Below are 13,842 nucleotides of genomic sequence, written 5' to 3'. Positions count from 1 at the left end.
CCAAATAAATGTTTCACAGAGTTCAAGAAACAGACACATCTCAACGTCAATAGTTCGGAGACTGTGAATCAGACCTTTATGGTTGAATTGCTACAAAGAAACCACTACTAAAGGACACCAATAAGAAGAAGAGACTTGCTTGGGCCAAGAAACATGAGCAATGGACATTAGACCGGTGGAAATATTTCCTTTGGTCTGATGAGTCCAAATTTGAGATTTTTGGTTCCAACCGCCCTGTCTTTGTGAGATGCAGAGTAGGTGAACGGAGGATCTCTGCATGTGTGGTTCCCACCGTGTCAGTTATGTATTTGTAATTCAGGGCACACTTAACCAGCATGGCTACCACAGCATCCTGCATTGATACGCCATCCCATCTGGTTTGCGCTTAGTAGAACTATAATTTGTTTTTCAACAGGACAATGACCCAACACACCTCTGGGCTGTGTAAGGGCTATTTGACCAAGAAGGAGAGTGATGGAGTGCTGCATCAGATGACCTGACCTCCACAATCACCAAACCTCAACCCAATTGAGATGGTTTGGGTGCTCAGCATATGTGGGAACTCCTTCAAGACTATTGGAAAAGCATTCCAGGTGAAGCTGGTTGAGAGAATGCCAAGAGTGTGCAAAGCTGCCATCGAGGCAAAGGGTGGCTACTTTGAAGAATTTAAAATAGAAAATATATTTAGATTTGTTTACCACTTTACCACTTTTTTAGGTAATACATGACTCCATATGGGTTATTTCATAGTTTTGATGTCTTCACTGTTATTCTACAATGTAGAAAATAGTAAAACTAAATAAAAACCCTTGAATCAATAGGTGTGTCCAAACTTTTGACTGGTACTGTATATCTATGCAATTTCTATCCTGTTGCCTCGTCACTTCACCTCTACCTATATTTAGATATCGATCTCAGCTACCTCGTACCCCTGCACATCAACTCGGTACTGGTACCCCATTTACAGTATATAGCCAAGTACACGTTACTCATGTTATACATTTTTCAAAATATTTTAATTTATTTGTATCTCTGCATTATTGGGAAGGGCCCGTAAGTAAGCATTTCACTGTAGGTCTACCCCTTTACGAAGCGTGACAAATACAATTTCATTTGATGCCACGTGATATGGGTCAGATATGCGTGAAATTGTTCTCATACAAATTATATACGTGAAAAGGCTGTTAAAAAATGTAAACATGCTAATGTCCTTGGTTCCAGGCAGTTTGTTATGTACTGGACGCTATGCTTCCTTCCGATGTCTGATCACCGCTCTTACCCCACTCACTCACTGTACGTTGCCAACTCTATGCCCTGCGACTGGGCACTGGCTCATCAACGTGTGTGACTGTGTGTTCCTTTTTGTCTTCTTACATGCACACCCACACACCAATGGGTAATAATCGTTAATTTCCATGCATATACTCAGATGGACTTGAGTGTTGTGTTACGTTGGTCATACACTCAATTGCCAGTTTATTAGGTAGACCACCGTGTTCACGAAAATGGTTTGCTCCTACAGGCAGTGAGTCATATGGCCGTGTCTTGTTATGTAAAGCAGGCAGACAGAGATCGAGGCTAGTGATGGGCATTCCGTCTCTTTTCAGTGAACCGGCTCGTTCGCCTCAGCTCACCAAAAACAGCCTGCTATTTTGGCTCCCAAACGCTCTTTAAAAATAATATGTTTTGTATTTGACTATGATTGGTGTTAAAACAATTCTAATTAAATTATTAAATGAAATCATTCTCTACCTTAACTACAATGTATTTAAAAATGCATTGGTTTGTTAATGCTATTAAACATTTTATTTTTAATGTATATAAACAAAGTGCATATAAATCTAATCATTCAAAACGAACACAATCTGAACAGTATAATAGAATATTGCACCATATCAAAGAAAAATAAATAACAATTTGCAGAACTGCAGCATCCCACAAATTGAAATACATGTAAAAAAATAAGGATGTTATTACACATGTGCATTTAAAGTTTAACTTTTTTAATGTATATAAACAAAGTGCATATAAATGTAACAATTCAAAATGAATACAATCTGAACAACATAATAATAGAAACTGCAAAACTACAGCATCCCACTTAAAACATTAAAATGGTCCCTGTTTTTCTCTCTACTTTATTGCCATGTTACAACCAGCAGCACAAAGCAATGCTGACCATTCTTTGCTTTTATGAGAGATTTGCATTCAGAAATACAAGCTGCCTCACTTTCGAGGGGCTGATGTGGTTTCTTCTCTCAGTAATTATTTGTCCCGTTTTCGAGAAGAACCTCTCAGAGGGAACAGATGTGGCCACTATGCAGAGTCTCCCTGTCATGACTTTAGTAAGCCGTGGGTAGACAGAGGCCTTGTTCTTCCACCAGCTCAGAGGAGGAGCTCCTCCAAATAGGGACGGACCTCCATTATGGCATCTGCTGAGAGATTCCTTCATGCTGCATCCCCAGTTGCTCTCTCGTCAAACAGCATCCAAACAGCAGACGTTTGTGGCACTACTGATGGTGCTTATGCTCCATCTGATCCCTCTTCTTCCTGTTGCCCTGGTGCTGGTATCACTGAAGGCTAACTTATTAAACCTCAAGTCAAGTGCAGCTGTTTTGTCTACTGATACTACATTCTCATCTACTGCTCATATACATATGTAATACTGGATAAAATAATGATGTAGTAATAAGTGCTTACTGTACCTCTCTCCACTGATCTCCACAGTGACCTGCTCAAATGGTTCCAGGGTTCCATCTCCTCCACCACCTCCCATTCCTCTTGGGTCAGAGCATCAACAGGTGCATTGACAATGGCCAGGGTAGAGATGATGGCATCCTTTGACTCAAGAAACCGCTTCAACATATAAAATGTTGAATTCCACCTTGTAGTGCAGTCTTGTTTAGGCCTCAGCTCAGGCATCCCCATCTGGCGTTGTGTAGACTTTAGTTTTTCAGCACCTACTGGGCTCCTGTGGAAGTATTCTACAACTACTTTCACTTTGTCCACAGTGGGCTTCATCACCTTCAGAGCATCTCTTACAATCAGGTTGACTGTGTCGACATGGATGATGGGTCCATTTAAACATTTTCATGGATTTGGTTATGTTAGCCGCATTGTTGCTAACAAAACAGACCACTTTTCCATCTACTTGCCATTCTCTGGCCACTCTCAACAGTTCCTCTGCCAAGATCTCTGAGGTATGTCTGTCGCTGAACTCAAAGCAGTCCAGAGGACAGCTAGACATCGAAAAATCTTCAATGAAGTGACATGTAACTGACATGTAAGAAATGGTTACCCTTGATGTCCAACAGTCAGTGGTAAGGCAACTGCAGTAGCTTTTTGGACTCTTTCCTGCACTGAAGCCTGTGTGCTCTCGTACAGTTGTGGAATAAGTCATTTTGAAAGGGTTTTCCTGCATGGAATTGTGTACATTGGATTTAGACGATTAGACGATTATTTCTAAAACCTCTGTCCTCCACGATCGAAAATGGCTGGAAATCGGTGGCAATCATTTTAGCCAATGCAATATCAATTTGACCTTGTTTTGCTACAGACATAGACTTTGGCATAAACTGGTCCATAGAAGACTGAGTTGCTGTGGGTCGCGGAGTAGGCCTACTTGACTGAGTGGATACATCTCCACATGTGGGGGTGCTGGCTCCACCACTATCACTAGCAGGCCCGCTAGTTTCTCGAAGCTCCGCTACAGCTAGCTTCACAATTGGGTGCACAGTTCGCATATGATTACGACTCATTTTCCAGCTGTTGTTTTCACAGCTGTCCTTCCTCTCTGTCCTCGGCTGCTAAGTGTGTGACTGTGAGTGTGTTTGCTCGGCCCTCCCTCACACATCTTTGGTTCATTGGTTGACACTGCGTGTCTGATTGACAGGAACAACAGGTGAGGCTGTTAGTCTGAGCTGACAGTCAGAACAAATGTGTGCGCGCTTGTGCATTTAGGCCTATATTATTATAATTTATTTTTTTGTTCTTTGAATTAGTTAATTATATTCATTTAAATATTTTGATTATTCATATCTTAATTTTTAAAATATTTTAATAAATAGATTCGGCTCTTCTGATATGCGAGCGTGCTCCCAATGTTCACCTACAAGAGCCGGCTCTTAGAGCCAACTCGTTCGCGAACGACCCATCACTAATCGAGGCACCCAGTTATTGTTCGATTGAACATTAGAATGGGCATATCAAGTGACCTAAGCGACTGAGCGCTGTATGATCGTCGGTGCCAGATGAGCCGGTTCCGGTATCTCAGAAACGGCTGGCCTGGGCTTTTGACGCATAACTGTGTCTAGACTTTACCGATAATGGTGCGACAAACAAAAAACATCCAGTCAGCGGCAGTCCTGTAGGCGAAAACAGCTTGTGGATGAGAATGGCAAGAGTTGCGCAAGCTAACAGGCAGGCCACAAACAGGCATATAACGGCACAGTTCAACAGTGGTGTGCAGAACGCACAACTCGTCGGTCCTTGTCACGAATGGGCTATTGCAGCCGACGACCTCACCGGGTTCCACTCCTATTATATAAAAACAAGAAGAAATGGCGATCGTCACAGGCGGCCAGTGGCACCTTAATTTGGGAGGACAGGCTCATAGTAATGGCTTGAACGGAATAAATGGAATGGTATCAAACACATCAAGCACATGGTTTCCATTCATTCCGTTCCAACCATTATCCAACCAGTCATCTTCCCCTCAGCAGCCTCTTGTGGCGATCACCAGTACTGGACAATTGAGGAATGGAAACACATTGCCTGGTCTGACGAATCCCGTTTCCTGTTGTGTCATGCTGATGGCAGAGTCAGGATTTGTTATAAGGAGCATGAGTCCATTGCCCCATCCTGCTTGCTGTCAATGGTTCATGCTGGTGGCGGTGATGTAATGGTGTGGGGAATGTTTTCCACACGGTCCTTTGATACCAATTGAGCAACGTTTCCATGCTCCAAGGATTTCAGGCTGTTATGAGGCAAAGGGGGATCCAACCCAGTACTTGATGGGTGTACCTAATAAATTGGGTGTACTGAGTGTACATGGAAACATTTTATTAAAAATGGCATCTCTTTTAACACACTCTTTCTTCCTCATAGGCACGTGCATGTGCACACACAGACCTGACGCACACACAGAGTAAGACTTTGATGTTTGTAAATGTGTTCCTCCAGGACTGGCCTATCTCAGAGGATGCTAATGTTCTTCCTCCTATCTTGCGCTCCAGTGACATGAGGATGTTGAAAGTTTGGGGAGAATCAGCATTTTATTCACCTCTCACCAGGCAGCAGTACACTGCTACCCAGTACACTGGGTATACAAAACATTGAGAATTACCTGTTCTGTGGCCTCCAAGTGGCACAGTGGTCTAGCTATGCCAGTAGAGATTTTGGGTTCGAGTCCAGGCTCTGTCCCAGCCGGCCGCACAATTGGCCCAGCGCCGTCTGGGTTAGGGGAAGGTTTGTCCGACAGGGATGTCCTTGTCCCATCGAGCACTAGTGACGCCTGTGGCGGGCCGGGCGCAGTGCATGCTGACACGGTCGCCAGGTGTACGGTGTTTGGTGAGGCTGGCTTCCGGGTTAAGTGGGCATTGTGTCAAGAAACAGTGCGGCTTGGTTGGGTTGTGTTTTGGAGGATGCACGGCTCTTGACCTTCGCCTCTCCCGAGTCCGTACGGGAGTTGTAGAGATGAGACAAGACTGTAACTACCAATTGGATACCACGAAATTGGAGAGAAAAGGGGGTAAAAAATAATACCTGCTCTTTCTATGAAATAGACAGACCATGTGAATCCAGGTGAAAGCTATGATCCCTTATCAGTGGTGTAAAGTACTTGTAAAAGATATTACTTTCAAGTACTAATAAAAAAAAATTGGGGGGTGTCTGTACTTTACTATTAATATTTTTGACTACTTTTACTTTTCTACATTCCTAAAAAAAGTATGTACTTTTTACTCCATACATTTTCCCTGACACCCAAAAGTACTAGTTGCATTTTGAATGCTTAGCAGGACATGAAAATGGTCTAATTCCCACACATATCTAGAGAACATTCCTGGTCATCCCTACTGCCTCTGATCTGGTGGACTCACTAAATACCTGCCTTATTTGTAAATTATGTACGAGTTGGAGCGTACCCTTGTCTATCCGTAAATAAATAAAAAACTTGAAAATGTTGTCAGCTGCTTTGCTAAGGAATTTGAAATTATTTATACTTTTACTTTTGATACTTAAGTACATTTTAGCAATTGCATTTACTTTTGATACTTAAGTATATTTAAAACCAAATACTTTTAGACTTATACTCAAGTAGTATTTTACTGGGTGCCTTTCACTTAAGTGATTTTCTATTAAGGTATCTTTACTTTTACTCAAGTATGACAATTTAATACTTTTTCCACCACTGTCCCTTATTGATGTCACTTCTTAAATCCACTGCAATCAGTGTAGATGAAGGGGAGGAGACAGGTTAAAGAAGGATTTTTAAACCTTGAGACATGGGTTGTGTAATGTGTATGCTTGCCACTCGGAGGGTGAATGTGCAAGACAAAAGATTAAAGTGCCTTTGAACGGGGTACGGTGCCAGGCACACCGGTTTGTGTCTAGAACTCCAACGCTGCAGGGTTTTTCATGCTTAACAGTGTGTGTATCAACAAGTGTCCACCACCCAATGGACATCCATCAATATTAGGAAGGTATATGCTGTGCAGGTAGGATAGTCTACAGTACACGATGAGATTATGGATAAGAGCAGTGGTGATGTTAGCATGTAAATCTTGGTGGGGCAAAGCCACTACACAACACAACACTAAACAATACATTAATTGCAGTTTAATGGTGACAAACGGTACCCACAAACTGTTAGGGCCTCCATAAAGCTGTCCCAACAACAGAGCTTTCTTTTCAACACAATGCAGTGAATCGTTACCACTGCTACACCTGGCTATCAGCGGAGCCTTGTCTGGTGGCAAAAAGTTGATTCAGCCTCATTTACTGCCTTTAAAAAACACATCGCTGATATGGCTGACCTGTTTCAACAAATGGGGTTTCTACATTTGAGATGTACAAACTATGGCATAAGGGGTTGACGAGCGGATAAGAGGAAATCCATCATTTCGATTAAGACATTAACGAGCAAGCTAGGACGGATGTAGTCAATATAACTATTTGTTCAGCAATTTTGAAATGTACAACGACAGAATTCAGAACATGGGTTGTTCTTACAGTATTCTCCCTGTACACCAAGTCAGAACCGTAGGATAAATAAAGGTGGCATATAGCAGACAATGAAAGCTATTACAATATTCAATGATTACATTTCTCTAAAACAGACTATAGGCTACATGTGCACCACCAAGTCAGAACAGTAGGCTAAATTATGAGGGCAAAATGGACCAAATTATTAGGGTGAGGCACATAGGCTGCTAACAGCTTACTACACAACATACATGTAGTATTACTTTCTTAGCTACAGTATACATATCTCCCTGGCATAAAACATCATTTATGCAGCAGCTTACAATACATTTTTGGACTCACCTGGTTGTGCTGTGCTCACTTGAACAGGAAGGTCGCAAGACTAAGGCTTGGCTAATTTTGTCATGAAACTTTGTCATTCACCTCTAGCATTATCTGGATTTATGGTGCTTTCAACACAACTGGGAACTCTGAAAAAAACAAGGTAGAATCATGACGTCTGCGATCTTCAGCTCGGAACTCTAGAAAGAGTTCCGAGTTGGAAACATATTTTCCCAGTCGGAGCTATTTTTTTCAGAGTTCCCAGTTGTCTTGAACTCACTGAAGTCTGAGATTTCCTCAGTTCCTACTTTTCAGTTGTTTTGAACATGGCAGAAGTCATGCTGGATTGACAGCATGGCCAATCTATTCAACCTTTTCTGGTCCATGGTGTTGAATGTTTATAATTTTAAGCTTGGAAAAGAGACCCTTAAACCAAGACTTGAACCACACACCCGCTCATCTGAATAGCAGGATAGTGATTTATTTGTAATGCTTGCAGTTAGCCACTGATTTCTTCCAAACCACTCATTGTTGAATTTGCGATTTCCAACTTGTTGTGTAATGTTTATGGCCAATGGCTGATTGGCATTGATACATTTATCAATAATTAATTTTAATATTGAAAAGGATTTGCCAGTAGATTGTCAACGTGATTCATGATGGTGACTGCTTGTCTAGGTTGCTAAGGTTTTGAAAGTATGATGTTGATGCGATCAGTCCAATCAAAGCTACGGTAGCTATAACGTGATTTGAGGTCATTTTATCTGTGGCCAATGACCTTGAGACTTCTTGGATGGGCACTTCTAATGTAACTCAATGGCAGATTTGCGTTGACGTAGTGTCCCCATGAGTGACAGAACACTGAGCAAATCCCGGCGCAACTAGAGAACATTAACCAACCCCTACGCTCTGTATTTTTCGCTGGCTGCCCCAACATCACAGAAAGCACCGAGCTGGGCCGAAACACTTGCATTTTGGAGCTGTCTTATTCAAAAAAGATAACATGTTTGTATGCAGATTTTTATTTATTTTTTACAATGTTTGCAATCTGATATGTGACACGTATTAATGCCAAAACAACATGCAAAACAGGCTCTGCCCCACCTGCCCTTAATGACTGGTCGCCACTGCTCAGTTTACTCAACTCAACTAGCTAGCTTAATAGCTAAAATTATTCATAAGCGAAGGACCAAATGTCCATCCAGGCTCAACTGTCCTGTGCACGTTCCCTGTCTTAACCAGTTATCCACACATTTATGTTGATCATGATCCTTTTGATACTTAGATTATTATATTACATCAAATAATTATGTCTCGACTCTAGAAACGTCATACACTAAATAGCCACTAGATGGTGGTAGAATAAAATAAATCATAGGCTCTGCAGGAAAAGATGAGTCTTTATCATGGACCGGGAGAGTGGAAGTGAGACTGATCTGTTTCAGCTGTCACTCATGGGTGCTATATGATGCTTAGCTCATATTTTACAATGAAAACCCTCTGCTCCAGCTCTGTTCACCATGCTGATTTGGGAGGACAAAATATGGAGAATGTATCCTTCCTGTATCAGATTTGTCCTTTTTTTGCACAACCCCGAAAATGATGTGCACATGACTGAGGCATAATCTATAGAATATTTATTATAATCATACACTGGGTGTATTGTGTGATTAATGGTGTTGCTATGGGCCACTAACCTCAGTATTGCCATCAGTAAGTTATTAACGAAAAATACGAGGTGTGGTGTTTGTGTGTGTGATACATACGGCAGCCAAGCAGAAATAGATTCATGGAAATAATACCACTACCTCAAACAAATGATCAGAGGAAATGGCACTGCATCTAAAATGGTCTGTAAATGTAATAATCACAGTCATTTTGGAGAGAGTGCAAGGACTGTGTGTAATAGCAGGGATATGTGTGAAATGCTGGATAGAGTTCTGAATTAAGCGTGTTAGTATGTGTGAAATGGCCCTAATTTCTGGGTGTGAAATGGGAAATACAGGATGTTTACTGTACAGCAGGCTACTGGGTCTAAAATGCTGCCTGTAAAAATGCTGCATGTACATTAATTCACTTGTTATTACCTGTGTGTGTGTGTGTGTGTGTGTGTGTGTGTGTGTGTGTGTGTGTGTGTGTGTGTGTGTGTGTGTGTGTGTGTGTGTGTGTGTGTGTTAAAAGCTGTCAGGGTAGATCACTGGTCTATAGTGCTCCTGACAGAGTGTGTTTGCATCATTAGGGCTCTATTTAGAGGGGGAGAGATCTGATGTACAGTCACCTCACAGTCACCTGATTTGGTGCATCACACCATGTATTCTGTCCAAACTGATCTGTAGAAGCTCAGTGATTGACGTGTCCTCCTCTTTTCTCCTTCTTCCAGGTTCTCAGCTGATGAGGCCAGGGACCTGATCCAGAGGTACCTAACGGAGCACCCTGTCCCCAACAATGAGAACATTGGCCCAGAGATGCCAGGATGAGACTGATAAAGAACAAAGTCAACCTGTGAGTTCCCTTCCCCATGTTGCTTGATCTTTAAGATGGCGTTCATATGGAAAAGTCATGAAATAGTTGAGAAAATAATTAAATACTTATGTGAGATATTTTCCCTGCTTCACCGATGTTGGGATTCTGGTTATTGCAGCTATGTTTACACCTCAGAAGTCAGCATTGTGTCAGTTGAGCTCTGCAGAATCACTGCATTTTCAACTTAACTATGTTTCTACCAGCTTGAATGGGAGGAACAGCGATATTCATATATTGTGAAATAATAGTTGACCCTCCATCTCTGTAACTGTCCGGGGTCGTGCTGTGTTCTAGTAGCCCTTTCCTGCAGTCAAATGACCTAGTGGCCTCATGGATGGAATGTTTTTCATAATTAATATTGTGTTAATTATTTTTTTGCATAAAATCCAGTGTTTCTATGTCAAACATTTATTTTTAAATAGTACAGTCTTCTGTGATGTACAGTATATAAAATGTAATATTGGGATGCAAACTCAACATTTAATACATTTCAACTCTATATCTGACATAGTACAGGCATCTTCTTTTATAGCCCATAACCATGTGTGTGAGGTGTATACTTTTGTTTCAAAGTAGATTTGTTTAAGACTAGCAAAGAACACTCTGTGTGACCCTGATTTAGCTGCAGTAAAAGGTTAAGAACCGCCTGCTTCGCTCTGTGACCATGCATGGTCCTGTGGTAGAACAGCTTTGTGTCCATCTGCAACAAAGACAACCATAACCTGCTCTTCAACATGTGTGGTTTCAAATGCTGCATCCTGCCCAAGTGTCACACCAGCTACGAGGAGTTCACCCACAAGGACGGAGTCTGGAACCTGCAGAACGAGGGCAGAGGGGAAACGGAGGGATGAAGGGATGGAGAGAGAAGGGCTGGAGGAAGAGGGATGTTACATGGTTAAAACTTCGTTTTTCAGTTGGCCCTGTCCTGCGTCTCCATGGCAATACAGGGAGACAGTGATGTGCTAAATAATCATGGCAGCCGTCACCAGAAACAGTCAGACCTTCATCACTGTGGCTGACTGGAACTGATATGCTGCTACACTGTTGTCCGTTGTACTAACTTGTTGTGAATCACTGGGTGCTTGATAACAACAGAAGTCATTCATTTTCATTTTTAGGAAACTATCCCTTTAACTGTATAATAAATGCGGTGAGAACACTGTGCTTACTGTTTGTGTGTGTGTGTGTGTGTCAGTGTGTTTCCGTGTGTGCTTAGGTGACCAAGGAGCGTACTGCCCGGTGTTTCCTGCGTGTGTATGATGAGTCCATGCAGCGGCTCCACAGCAGAGTCAGACAGATCCTCATGGCCTCAGGATCCACCACCTTTACCAAGGTTAACAGCTCTTTCACAAAACAGCACTGTTCCTTTCTTTAATGTGGTTGCATCAAACAGATCAGTTTCAGTTTTGTTCCAACAAATGTGTCTCTAACTTTGAAATGGTTGCTTGGAGCTATCAGTTATTGTGACACCATCCCTGAAAGACACGACTCTCAGTAACATGCACGTCTCCTGTTTCCCTCTGGGCCTGACAAAGCTATGCAGGATGTGTTAGAAGGGACTGTAACAAAATGGAAAGTAATGCAGATCTTCTTTTCCACACACACACACTTATTTCCAGATGATTACCAGACACATATCAGTCTCTACAAACCATAAATACTTTAGATGGATATCAAACCAGGGCTACCTGACATACAGTATCTTTTTGTGTTACTTAGTGGTTTTATTGACGTAATGGCAGTAATGCCAAATTCAAAGGTTTCATCAAATAATTTTCACATATGTTTCTTATACCCCCTGAATCAAATAGCTTAAATGTAATACTATCTTAAAACAATTATATGTGTTAAGGTAGTAGATAAAGAAAACACATACAAAAATGCCTGTTTTTAATAAAAAAAAGTGATGGGTAATTATTTTTTACCCAAATGGTCCCCAGAGGAAGAAAGCCATGCTTGCCGCTCCCAAGCACAAAAATAGTTTGAGAAATGCTGAAAGAAACCATGTTTCTTTACTGTGAAAGATGTCAAAGAAGACAGAGGCCAGTAATGGACCTAAACTCAAACACTCATAAAAACATTTGTCTAAATCAAAAAATGTCCTTCAGGCCATAAAAATGCTTTCATATAAGTTATAGAAATAAACATTTTAGAGATTTAAAAAAAAACACATAAACGACACCTGGAACCAAATCAGTGGCCTTGTGGTTAAAGTCTCGCCTCTGAGATTGGAAGGATGGGTGTTCCATCCCCAGGTTTAGTCCTACCAAAAACTTAAAATGGGAGCTGATGTCTGTCTGCTTGCCACTGAGCATTAAGATGGATTTGGGGGGGTAAGGCCCTTTGACAGACTAGTGTCCTGTCCAGGAGATGTACTTGCACATCAAGCTGCTTCACGCTACAGAAACAGAATATGGGCTCTTGTCCCTATGGGCCGTTCTAGCTCTACTTACTGACACCTGGGCCATGTTATGGTGAAAACCTATACAGACCGATTTGTATATACATGTAATATTGGGATGTAAACAAACTTAAATACATTTAATCTCAATATGACATGATATACAGTAGGTGTCTTCTTCAATTTGAATAACTATGTGTGTGAAGTGTATACTTTTATACCATTAAGATATGTTAGACTACCAAAAAACACCCTGTGAGACTTTTCAGCATGACCGGAACCTGGCACATTTTTCAAATCTGTGGGTGGCAAGCCAACCCAATGAAATCACTTTTAAAAGCTCTCTGAAATTTTGTAAGTAAACATTTTTTCAGACTCATTGTCTTTTCTGTATTGTCCATAAAGGATATATATATATATTTTTTTACAACCCCCCCCCCCAACCAGTGATTAATTTCCTCATCCTCCTTGTGTGCTATGGGGGCTCTGAAAAAACATGAACAAAGGCTCCAAAAACACCCAGACACATCATTTTAGAAACAGAAAATCTCCCAGTATAGTGATGCAGGTCTTTACACTTTATACACATGAAATTGTGTCATTCCGAACTTTATCTGCTACGTTATATTCCATTTTTTAGCGACTCCTGTGATACCTCTCCTTCCATTCTACAGGTTACTGTTAAAATACAGGAAACACTTGAGTAAATGAGGGATACTAAGTATAAAGCAGGTGCTTGCACACAAGAAGTTCGAGACACTTGTAGAATCTATGCCAAGGCGCATTGAAGCTGATCTGGCTCGTGGTGGCCCAACGCCCTATTAAGACACTTTATGTTGGGGATTCTTTTATTTTGGGAGTTACCTGTAGTAGTAGGCTACACTGAGAATGGAACAGCTGGATAGGGGAAACGGCTCGAGTCGCACAAAATGTGGCGCATGCGATGGTCTCAGATATGCAGTGAATGGCAATATCACCACCGTTGGGGAATGCTTTTCCTTTGACCCTAGGGATAGTCTACCAGCAGAAGCCTCCACAATGGGGGCCACTGCGTCATCACCCCAGAACTGAATGCTTTCCTGTTGGCTGAATACAACGGCAAAACCAGCCATATCCTTCAGAACATTCTGTATGTTGATGAAGAGCATCGATTGGAGCTGGAAAGGGGGGATTACTTTCACCCTTCCAGCTGGGAGTGAATGTCAGGTGACCCATGACTAGGGCTGTGGCGGTCACAACATTTCGTCAGCTGGTGATTATCAAGCAAATAACTGCAATCAAATAACTGGCGGTCTCACGGTAATTGAACGTTAATTAACAAACACGTTTAGAATTTCCTGGCTTCCACACAGCCTACAAGCCACTGATGCAAACCTTTGGAACATTTTTGAAAA

Source organism: Oncorhynchus mykiss, chromosome 27, assembly GCF_057628025.1.
Source record: "Oncorhynchus mykiss isolate SJ-2025 chromosome 27, ASM5762802v1, whole genome shotgun sequence".
Lineage (NCBI taxonomy): Eukaryota > Metazoa > Chordata > Actinopteri > Salmoniformes > Salmonidae > Oncorhynchus > Oncorhynchus mykiss.
Note: the sequence above shows the minus strand (reverse complement) of the source record.